The following is a 12,062-nucleotide window of genomic DNA, read 5'->3' on the forward strand; positions in this document are numbered from 1 at the left end:
TTTTCGAAACTCATGTATATGAACTTATTTGAAATTCTCTCACGTAGTTTCAAATCCTCATAAGTAACTGGAAAGTAGTTTTGATGCACTTTAAGATTTAAGCTTGATCAACAAAGTAGGACAACTTTGATAATCGGTACAACTCAGTTGTCAATGGTATGGGATTTTTCAAGAAATTCAATGAACTTATACAACCATTGTTATCGCTACACAGCATGGTAGAATAAGCGGGATGCTTCAAAAGACCGGTGGGTAGATTGAATTAGGACTTTGATTAACCTAAAAAAAGTTAGTTTATATTTGTTAATCAGATCAATAGTAAAAGTCACAAATCTCCTACAGCTTCCGAAAGTTAAAATAATTCGAAAAAATTCACGCAATTTCACACACTGATGATGATTCAAAAAACTTCCCATACCGGGAATCGAACCCGGGCCTTCCGGGTGAGAGCCGGATATCCTAACCACTAGACAATATGGGAGACGTGCTTAAGTTGCTACAAATTTAAAACTCCTGTTGGAAACCACGACCAACGAGTGTTCGGGGTTATTTTTAATCTCACGTTCTGAAGCTGCTCACAGTTTCACCAAGCATCACGATCGACAACGAGACAGTAGCATTTCTTTTCGCCCGCGTAGATTGGATTATGTTATTTCATTTTGTTTCTACGTTTCGTGCAGTGCAGAGAGCATCATCACGCACTGCGTAGCGTACCACCACAACAAAAGCCGTATGAAATTTTATTTTTATTAATCTTTTCCACATCATCATTTCACCTTTCATTTCAGCACCCACTTTGCATAGTGAGCTGCGGAATCATTGGTGCTCTGGCGAATGAAGCACAGGAGTCATGCTCATTTGAGCTCAATATTCCCAGTCAGTCAGACGGCGTTTGGCGCCGGTTTCTCGCATCATCCCCGGCACATATTCCGTGAATGTATTAATGAAATTCATCCTGTGGTTAAGAGTTTATTTTTCCTTGAGCTGTTGTCTTCATCTTGGCGCGTATTCGAGCGATGAGGTCCGCCACGGAAAAAGACGCCGAGCTACAGCGTATTGGGGCGAAAAATCAGCTCATTATGCTAATTATAATTGCGCGCTTATGCTCGTCGGCGGGAAGACGAGGATCCGTGCAGTCCGGAAGTGAGCTGAAACGAGTGAAACGAACATTTTTTTTTTCATAAATTTGCAAGGGCCCCAGAGATGGAAGTTTGAATAGCAAAAGTACTGACTCGGAACAGGATTTTATTCTTTGGTTCCGTACTAGCAGCAGATAGTGATCTTGTCATGCTTTGCCGATTATATTTCCTGGTTATATTTATTTAAAGTGTTGCATAGAGTTAAGGAAAAAAATTAAGTAGTTCTTGTATGGTTGTTTCGCTTCGAAGCTCATCGAAAACTTCGCTTCAGACTGTCGCAAATCAAAGAAATACAATTCGACTATGATATATGTTATATTCAAATGTTGCACGACGACTAAACTTTTCGATAGAAGAAATAAAAATGGTCTGAGATCACGATCTATATTCGGCGAGCTGCTGAACTTTGTTGCCGGCAGAGTTTAGAAGACAATAAGTCGAAACAGATTGCAATTTTGGGTTTTATTTATCTTGCTTTGCATACTGACTTCCTCCAGTGCCTTCGCTGTGCCAGAATGGTATATCACAATCACACGATATGCTATCGGGAAGACACCGAGTTCCGCACAGGATGCCACAATGTAGCAAAAAGTTTATCGCTTCAGAATGGTAAAATGGTGGAATAATTCACAATGAACTGCTTCGTGCCTCAGTGGCGCTCTTTCTCGGGCTCGTAACCAAGGCGGATGCTACTTTTGAAGTTATGGTTTTTACTGCTTTCGCAAGAAAGTTTTTCAGTGTAATAATCGTTTGAAATTGATGGAGGCTATATAATGGATGCATTCTATGTCGATTAATTCTATTAGTTTAAAACTATCGCTCCGGGTTCCAAACTGAAAATCTAATTTAGTCTAATCTAATAATCTGGACAGAAAATATATATCATTAAGAGTCAAAATACGTGACAAACTCTATACTAAAACAAATGTCCGTAAAGAGCACTCTGTGCTACGGACTTAAATCATTGACCTACATCTGGATGAAGGGAGTCATCGTTGCGTAAAGCAAATCCTTGGCAAGGTGCTTCCTTCAGTTCTGTTTGTACATGAATAAATCTACAAATATGAATAAATCAATTGCTCCGATGAGACGTTTCTTGCACTGTGATAGCAGGTGTCCACCATACCGATATGTAGTGTTGGACCAACAGCAAACGGTATTTTAATTTAGTTTTTTTTCTGTCAAACAAATGTAAATTAAACATAATAAACCATAACTTCACAACTTTGTGTTCGCATATCATCCGTCACAGTCGAAAATTGCTTACGATCGAGACGACAAAGACAAAGTCGATACGAGCAAATACGATTTACAAAAGCCAGAAACTTGGCCTTTGCTACCAAATTCAATTTGTATTGATTTCAAGCGCCTCAAAATTAGACCAGCAGCAAGTGAAATGGAAAGTGAAATTACTAAAAAAAAGAATACATCTTGACATAAATGCAGTAAAATTAAACATTAAACGTGAACGAGATGCAATTGCATTCGCTTTGGTTAACAACGAGGTGCACAGTGTCGAGTATGAAAACGTCAAATAAAAAATCTCTGTGTACATGGTGGACGGTGCCATAGAAGTGCATGTACATGCCCTTCTTGCGCATGATAGCGAAAGTTACTTTCAAGAAATTATTTGGCAGTGCGAAAAAATTCTTTCCATCGAATGGAAAATGTGGCGGAATTATTCCCCATCGTCAAGTCCTGTTTTACTATGGTAAACCATGCACTGAAAGTGCGAAAATCATAATTTTAATGTAACAACCTTTTTTACATCATTTGTTCTAAAAGGCTTACTTTCAATCTGTAACTTTGTTACCATTGCACCGAAAAAACCCATTTTTTTTAAATTATATTTTTTAAACCCTGTGCGGTCAAGGAGGTCAAGTGAGTCAAGTAGAGACGCATGAAAAGATTGTGTGCGCTTCCATCGAAAATTTGGAACTGTACAATCGTGCTTGAAGGAAGAATGCTCAACATGGGTGAACTCCCTTCCTACAAATGTTTAAAATTCATCATCATTCCGGGAAAAAGTCAGTTTTCATGTGAATAACAGTGCTGATGTCATAAACTATCGATCAATAAGTCCGCGATATGACAGACAGATGGCGTCACTAATTGAAAATCCGTTGAGCGTTCCATAGAGATATCCTTCGGATATTACCTGTCACAATTTCATGATCTTCGGTTCTCTAATGTGTTAATTATTTTGCATTCAGTGAAGCTTCTCTTGGAAAATTGAAAAAAAATGGAGAAACATATTTCGCATTTCGATTAAACTCTGTTTTTTAATGAAAAAAAGTACTATTCAATTGAGAAATGGCTTGATATTAATTATACGGGCTCTACTCTACTCGGGAAATCATTCATTCCGATGGATAAATTTCATGAATTTATATTCAAATTGCTACTGATTCCACAATATTCACCAGATTTAGCCCCCAACGACTGTTATCTGTTCTCAGATCGAAAAAATAAGCTAGTAGTGGAAAGATTTGCATAGAATGATGAGATCTTAATTGAAGCCTTTTGAGTCTCGTGAAGAATTTATCGTTAGCATTGCTTTTCAAGGTAGAAAAAACTTGAATTTGGAACAAAAGTATTGTTCTCTTTGTCAGACCGGGGACTTTTTGACCGACGGGTTATTCGCAACGTATATTGACTTTTTTTTTTTTTTTTTTAATAACTATTTATTGGAATATGAGTTAAAATTAAATTATTAAGATTTAAATTGGGTGTTCAGCCACAAGTGGTGACTTTTCAGCCCTGTTATATATATATATATATATATATATATATATATATATATATATATATATATATATATATATATATATATATATATATATATACATATATATATATATATATATATATATATATATATATATATATATATATATATATATATATATATATATATATATATATATATATATATATATATATATATATATATATGATTTGGTTATTACCATGAAGACATCATTTGCTTCCGCAATTCTGAGATTTTTGTGTAGGGAAAATTCTAAACCTACTTGTATTGTGTAATGGGGAAAAGGAACTTATATACTAACTTACTAACAAATACAGAGAGCGAATCGATTCAATTGAAGATTGCATCGATTTTTGTCGGAATTTGCTTATAATATTATGTGACATTACATCTAATGGTTCTATATTTGTGAGTCTGTGTAACTCATTTGTACTAAACCAGGGAGGACGCTTCAGAATCATTTTCAGAATTTTATTCTGAATCCTTTGAAGCGTTTTCTTCCTGGTGGAACAATAGCTTGACCAAATTGGTACCGCATAAAGCATGGCTGGTCTGAAAATTTGTTTATAAATTAACAATTTGTTTTTTAGACAGAGCTTAGAATTTCTGTTTATAAGAGGATATAAACATTTAATATATTTATTACACTTTGCCTGGATTCCTTCAATGTGATCCTTGAAAGTGAGTTTTTTGTCATACGTTAAACCTAAGTATTTAGCTTGATCAGACCATGTCAATTCCAAGCCATTCAATTTGAGAATGTGATTATTGTTTGGTTTAAGAAAAGAAGCTCTTGGCTTATGAGGAAAGATAATTAATTGCGTTTTTGCTGCATTTGGTTTAATTTTCCATTTTGACAGATAATCACTGAAAATATTTAAACTTCTTTGTAGGCGACTGCAGATCACTCTTAGATTTCTACCTGTGGCTAACAGACTTGTGTCGTCACAGAATAGCGATTTCTGACAACCAACGGGTAGATTTGGAAGATCAGAAGTGAAAATATTATACAATATTGGAGCTACACTCGAACCCTGCGGAACACCGGCTCGTACGGGTAGCAATTCAGATTTACAATTCTGATAGCTAACCTGAAGAGTACGATCAGTTAAATAATTTTGAATCATTTTGATCAAATAAATAGGAAACTGGAAATCAGACATTTTTGCTATTAAACCTTTGTGCCAAACACTGTCGAATGCTTTTTCTATGTCTAGAAGAGCAACTCCAGTGGATAACCCAGAAGATTTATTTGATTTTATCATGTTCGTTACTCTGACAAGTTGATGAGTAGTTGAATGTTCATGACGAAATCCAAACTGCTCTGCTAAAAAAATTGAATTCTCATTTATATGAGTCATCATTCTCAACAAGATAATTTTTTCAAAAAGTTTACTGATAGAAGAAAGTAAGCTAATTGGGCGATAACTTGATGTTTCTGCTGGGTTTTTATCAGGTTTTAGGATAGGAATTACTTTAGCGTTTTTCCATCCTTTTGGGAAGTAAGCTAATGAAAAACACTTGTTGAAAATTTTAACCAGGAGTCTCAAGGCAACATCGGGAAGATTTTTAATAAGAATATTAAAAATTCCATCATTACCAGGAGCCTTCATGTTTTTGAGTTTCCTAATAATTGATTTAATTTCATCAAAATTCGTCTCAATAATGTCATCGTGTGATAACACTTGGGTTGAAATATGATCATATTTCAGTGAGACTTCATTTTCAATAGGACTCACAACGTTCAAATTAAAATTGTGGACACTCTCGAACTGCTGAGCAAGTTTTTGAGCTTTTTCACCATTTGTAAGAAGTATTTGATTTCCTTCCTTGAGAGCAGGAATTGGTTTCTGAGGTTTCTTAAGAACCTTAGAAAGTTTCCAGAAAGGTTTAGAATATGGTTTAATTTGTTCAACTTCTTTAGCGAAATTTTCATTTCGCAAAAGAGTAAATCTATGTTTAATTTCTTTTTGTAAATCCTTAACTATGTTTTTCATAGCAGGATCACGAGAACGTTGATATTGTCGTCGACGAACATTCTTCAACCGAATGAGCAGTTGAAGATTGTCATCGATGATAGGAGAATTTAATTTAGTTTGAGCTTTGGGAACTGAAAGATTTCTAGCTTCGATAATGTAATGATTCAAATTATCAATTGCTGTGTCGATGTCCGCAGAATTTTCTAAAATAGTTTCATGATCCACATGATTTTCAATGTGAGATCTGTAATCCAACCAATTAGCTCTATGATAGTTGAAAATAGAACTAATTGGATTAATTATAGCTTCGTTGGAAAGTCTGAATGTTACTGGAAGATGATCTGAGTCAAAGTCAGCATGAGTAATCGGTTCACTACAAATGTGACTTTGATCCGTTAGAACCAGATCAATTGTAGACGGGTTTTTCACGGAAGAGAAACAAGTAGGATTACTGGGATGAAGAACTGTGAAGTAACCAGCTGAGAGTTGATTATGAAGTATTTCACCATTACTGTTATTTTGCCTACAATTCCACTGGACATGCTTAGCATTTAAGTCCCCTATTACGAAAAATTTCGATCGATATCTTGTAAGTTTTGCAAATCGCCTTTAAAGAAATTTAATTGTTCGCCGGTGCATTGGAATGGCAAATATGCTCCAGCGATGAAATAAAGTCCATGAATGGTTTCAACTTCGATTCCCAAGCTTTCACTAACTTTAGTATTGAAAGAAGGTAAAATTCGATGTTTAATTTGCCGTTGGGTAAAAATGGCTCCACCACCCATTCCAGTAAACCATTACTTTTACTTGGATTACTTTTCAATTTGACATTTGGTTTAAGAAAAGTTTCTGACACAATGGCAATATGAATTTTGTGAACTTTGAGAAAATTATAAAATTCATCTTTACTCGATTTCAAAGATCGAGCATTCCAATTTAAAATATTCAAGTAATTATTTAACATCACTGTTAAATTTTAAAATCATTATAATATTGTTTGCAAATTGCCATCCGATTTGAAATGCTTCAAAAAGTGATGAAGTCGAATTCATTTGGATGATCATTTGAAAAAGTTGATCTTGTAGGTAGATCATTTTATTTTCAGTTATATCGCCTAAATCGACTTCATTTAAAGAAGCGAATGGCATTGAAGGAATATTTGTAGGTAGACTGCCATTAGAAGAAGATGATTTGGCCGGTCTACCTATTAATAAATTGTTTTCGTTAGAAGAAGAACTGCAAGGCGGTCCTGTGTTTTGATTATTTACTTTAGAAGAAATAGGTGATAGATTTCTACCTAATATACCAGCATAACTGACATTAGAAGAAGATGATGACGAGGTCGATCTACCTGTCAACGTATATTGACTTGATCGGTATAACTTCAAGATTATTTCAGCCATGATTCCTCATGTTCTTCTATGCAGTCTAATTACAGAAGATGTCTTCAAAAGTGATGAATCACAGTTTTGTTACGCATTATATCACGGTATTTGTTTTCGAATGTATTGAATTCAATTAACAAAAATCATTTTATTTATAAGAACATCGCTCATTTCAAACATGATTTCTTATCTCTTTCTGTCTGTTCTAATCTGTTAATAATACCCTGTGAAATTTTCAGAACGATCCATCGACTTTACTGCTCATGTAATCTTGTTTCTGACTGCAGAATAACAAAGAACTGCTGCGTTCGGAGAAGCTTACATCAGTTCGCATCTGAGATAATTGACCCAATTCACCGCTTGCGGTCGGCACTGCAGAAACAAACAACAATATAATCGAAAAGAATAAACAATCTGTTAAGCCGTGTAGAATCCGAGCAAGTAGTGTCGAGCCCACAGTAAATGCATCCCGATGTAAAATAAGTGCATTTGCTTCAACTGAATAAAACGAATAATGTTGTTTACATCCCATTCTATAAGAAGTTATTACAAGCTATTCAATTCGTCGTAACAACAACAATGAACACTATGTAGGATGAAATAACTTACGGAGTATGTAAGTACATGTGCATTATCAGTTTCTTCTGCGAGTGAAAATTTTATTTCCGTCGAATAAAAAGCAGGGAAATATTCTGAATGGCGTGTGTTTGTTAAGCATGCTATTAAAGAGGCAATATCTTATGTGACTTTTGGTTAGTCAGAACACAAGGTTCCCGTATAAAACGATGGTCACCTATGACAATCAATTGGTTACATGTCAATGCTGTCAGCAAGCAATTCACTACGATAAACATTTCTATAACTTTCTAGAAAACTAGGATAAGATGATATTTATCCCCAAAATCAATCAAGTAACTTTTTTACAAGTCTAAATCAACGTATACCAGTGATTCCCAAACTGGTCTCTATAGCCCACCTGTGGGCGCTGACTTATTTTTAGTTGGCAGTAAACTCAAAATGGTCAACAGGTGGGCAGTGAGTCACAAATAGCGGGCTCTTTCATTAAAAAAATCAGAGTAAGAGTCAAAGCCAATTCTGCCAGGATCAAGCCAATCTATTAGTTGCCAATATGATGTAATTTTTAAAAAAGACAATTAAAGTGCGTATTTGAAAACTTGATGTTAGTTACGTTAAAAAGTTGATCCAACAAGAATTAGTATAAATAGGTACCATTTTTTATGAAAAATTTATATCATGTAAATTTTCCTAGGTCAATGCATTTAGAGTATAACCAAAATATTCATTTGTTGATTTCTTTTTAGCAAATGCGAATATCTGGGTCTTTCGTTTGACTCCATCTATCAGGTTTTGTACTGCTTAGAAATTATCCTCACCAGGGGAACTGCATTTTGTCTGTTGGCCTTGAATTGGTTCTCGCTGACAAAACTGTCTGTCGCTTCTTCTTGAGTTTATGACCATTTGAACCTCAAGTTCACTGCAAAAAAGCTAAATGTTAATCCATCGATCCTAAATTTTGAATTTTCTCGATTTGGTGGGCAGTAGAAAGGATAAAATATACCAAATGGGTATTCGATCAATGATACAAGAGAGTCTATTGATTTGATGAATTTTTTTTTGTACATTTATCGACAATATCGCATGAGTGGTTTAAAATGATTTTTTCGTTTCTAAAATGTTAAAAGGTCAATGCTAGGTACCATTTCCTAGATTGCACACAGGGAAGCTTCATAAATGTGAACGAAAAATTGAAATTAGGTCACGATCTGCCGGCAGATGGGAAATATCTCACTGTTACTCAGCACTTCCGGTTAAATTTGACCGCTTCACTCTGACGATATGCCGTTCCTATCCAGCCGATCCCACGGAAAATGTTGACGGGAGGTGGCACTATTTAATGTGGATCCTCACTCAGAAAAAGTTTAGCGGCGACAGTGAAGTGGTGTGCAATGGGGTAGCTTTGAACACAATGGCTATATTGTTCTTCCAAGACAATTGGATTTGATTGGACTTTGGAAAAAAACATCAAGCATTTTGTTGAAGTGACGAACATTTATAATAACCTTTCAGTGTTCCGCGACGACAATGAAAACGACAGACGACAGTGAAAACGACAGACGACAGACGACAGACGACAGACGACAGACGACAGACGACATACGACAGACGACAGACGACAGACGACAGACGACAGACGACAGACGACAGACGACAGACGACAGACGACAGACGACAGACGACAGACGACAGACGACAGACGACAGACGACAGACGACAGACGACAGACGACAGACGACAGACGACAGACGACAGACGACAGACGACAGACGACAGACGACAGACGACAGACGACAGACGACAGACGACAGACGACAGACGACAGACGACAGACGACAGACGACAGACGACAGACGACAGACGACAGACGACAGACGACAGACGACAGACGACAGACGACAGACGACAGACGACAGACGACAGACGACAGACGACAGACGACAGACGACAGACGACAGACGACAGACGACAGACGACAGACGACAGACGACAGACGACAGACGACAGACGACAGACGACAGACGACAGACGACAGACAGACTAACGTCTAACGTCTAACGTCTAACGTCTAACGTCCAACGTCTAACGTCTAACGTCTAACGTGTAACGTCTAACGTCTAACGTCTAACGTCTAACGTCTAACGTCTAACGTCTAACGTCTAACGTCTAACGTCTAACGTCTAACGTTTATCAGGAATCAGAACACATTGGGTCAAATGGCACGTTCCCCTTCCGTATTTGGTGGTTCGATCATACTTTACTTTCACATTTACAAAAAAATGTTCTTTTTGTCCATATTCTTATTTGTGTAATTGTATTGTTTGTAAGTTTATTGTTTAAATGAACTGTACCAGTTTTATTTCTTATGCAGGGTCCGCCATCTAACTTTTTTTTTGAACTAGCAGTTATTTCGACATTGGTAACCTTAATGTCACTTCTGATTTGACAGAAACTTAGTTTTATCCTTCCGCTGAACGAAAATGGTTGTGTAGAATCTTCTCGGATGAGGCACATTTTCATCTCGGCGGATATGTTAATAAGCAAAATTGTCGCATCTGGGGGACGGAAAACCCGCACGTTATCATGGAGAAGCCGATGCATCCTCAGAGAATGACGGTTTGGTGCGGATTCTGGTCTGGCGGCATCATTGAGCCATTTTTGTCGAAAATGAGGCAGGAGCCGCCGCCACGGTCAACGGCGAGCGCTACCGCGCCATGATTAGCGATTGGTTCTTCCCGTTACTTGAAGAGGAAGACTTGGACACCATTTGGTTCCAACAAGAAGGCGCTCAGTGCCACACAGCCAACGCTACGATCGATCTTCTGCGCACAGTCTTCGAAGATCGAATTATCAGTCGAAATTCGGATGTCGTTTGGCCGCCTCGGAGCTGTGATTTGACGCCGTTAGACTATTATCTTTGGGGAGCTGTTAAAGATAAGTGTTATGTGGACAAGCCAAAGACAATTCAAGCCTTGAAGGACAACATTCGTGCAGCCATAGCTGAAATAAAGCTGCATACAATCGAAAATGTACTAAAAAAACTGGACCGACCGTATGGCGTACTGCAAGGCCAGCCGAGGCAGCCATTTGAATGAAATTATATTCCAAAATTAACCGCAAGGATTGTACTTTAATATGAAATTTAAATTTTGAAATCGGATGAACCGTTTGTGTTTTATTGCATGTTTAAAAATGAAAGTTACATGGCGGACCCTGTACACCAGCGGTAGATAATGAAAATGATTTAAAAATATCTGCTGTTTCGTTTCCATGAGGCTTTTTCACTATTCAAGCGTAAGTATGGATAATTAATATTGTTACTTAAAAACTGAATAACATTACAAAACAATATTTGATGAGGGATCTCTATCTTGACCGGACTGAGCACCGAATTATTGGATACTATAAAATTAATATAACAAAGCTTTATTGTTGTTAAAAAATAAGTTGAAGCCGTTTGAGAATCTGGAAATGGATATAAATCGAAATAAAAGTAGTTTAAAAAGTTACATTGGATATACGTTTGAAAGAAATCATTCATACTTTTTGAAAATAAACAAAATATCCGTTTTTAATATACATAAGTTGAGATAACTAATCATTTTGGGTGACGGATATAGCGTGATGGGAAAGTTGATGGCTTTCACGTAGCCTACCTGGGTTCGATTCCCAACCGCGCACATAGAGCCAGAAAGTTTTTCTGGCCCTAAGAGGTAAGTGAATGACATTAAGGTTGAAACCTCTATAATCGAAACCAAAAAATAATAATTTTAAGATACTATCTAATCATTTATTTAAACAAAAATGTTTGTAAATAAGCACCAATGTTGCTTGAATATCAAAAATGCAACGAACGCTAATGATCATCGTTCGCTTCCTTTAGCCTTTATTAGATAATCGCTCTGATATTCGGACTTGTCCGTAAATTGTCGCGATGATCGTTCGTGCGTGCTGTCTTTGAAACGAGCAAATTAAGACGTTTTCCTCTGTATATTAGTACCATAGTCTTATGTGTGTGTGATGAACCATATCCTGCTGCTACCTCACGAGATATGATGAATTTATTAGATGAAGAATGCTTCGCGAAGAATGGAATCCAACGATTATCGCAGTGATGCTATTCGAACCAATTCGAAGAGTAAAGTAAATGAACGAATGTATAAAACGAACATGCACGATGTATACCAGCAGTGAAGAATGTATTAGTAGATTC

The 12,062-nt window shown here is 36.6% G+C and overlaps 1 non-coding gene across 1 annotated transcript; it reads right to left on the bottom strand.

The window, feature by feature from the left end:
• Positions 1 to 409: 409 nt before the first annotated feature.
• On the bottom strand, positions 410 to 481 carry Trnae-cuc (transfer RNA glutamic acid (anticodon CUC)). The gene has a single exon. It is a non-coding gene; the product is annotated as a tRNA-Glu (tRNA).
• Between the last annotated feature and the right edge of the window lie 11,581 nt (positions 482 to 12,062).

The sequence above is a fragment of the Malaya genurostris genome, chromosome 2 (genome assembly GCF_030247185.1).
Source record: "Malaya genurostris strain Urasoe2022 chromosome 2, Malgen_1.1, whole genome shotgun sequence".
NCBI lineage: Eukaryota > Metazoa > Arthropoda > Insecta > Diptera > Culicidae > Malaya > Malaya genurostris.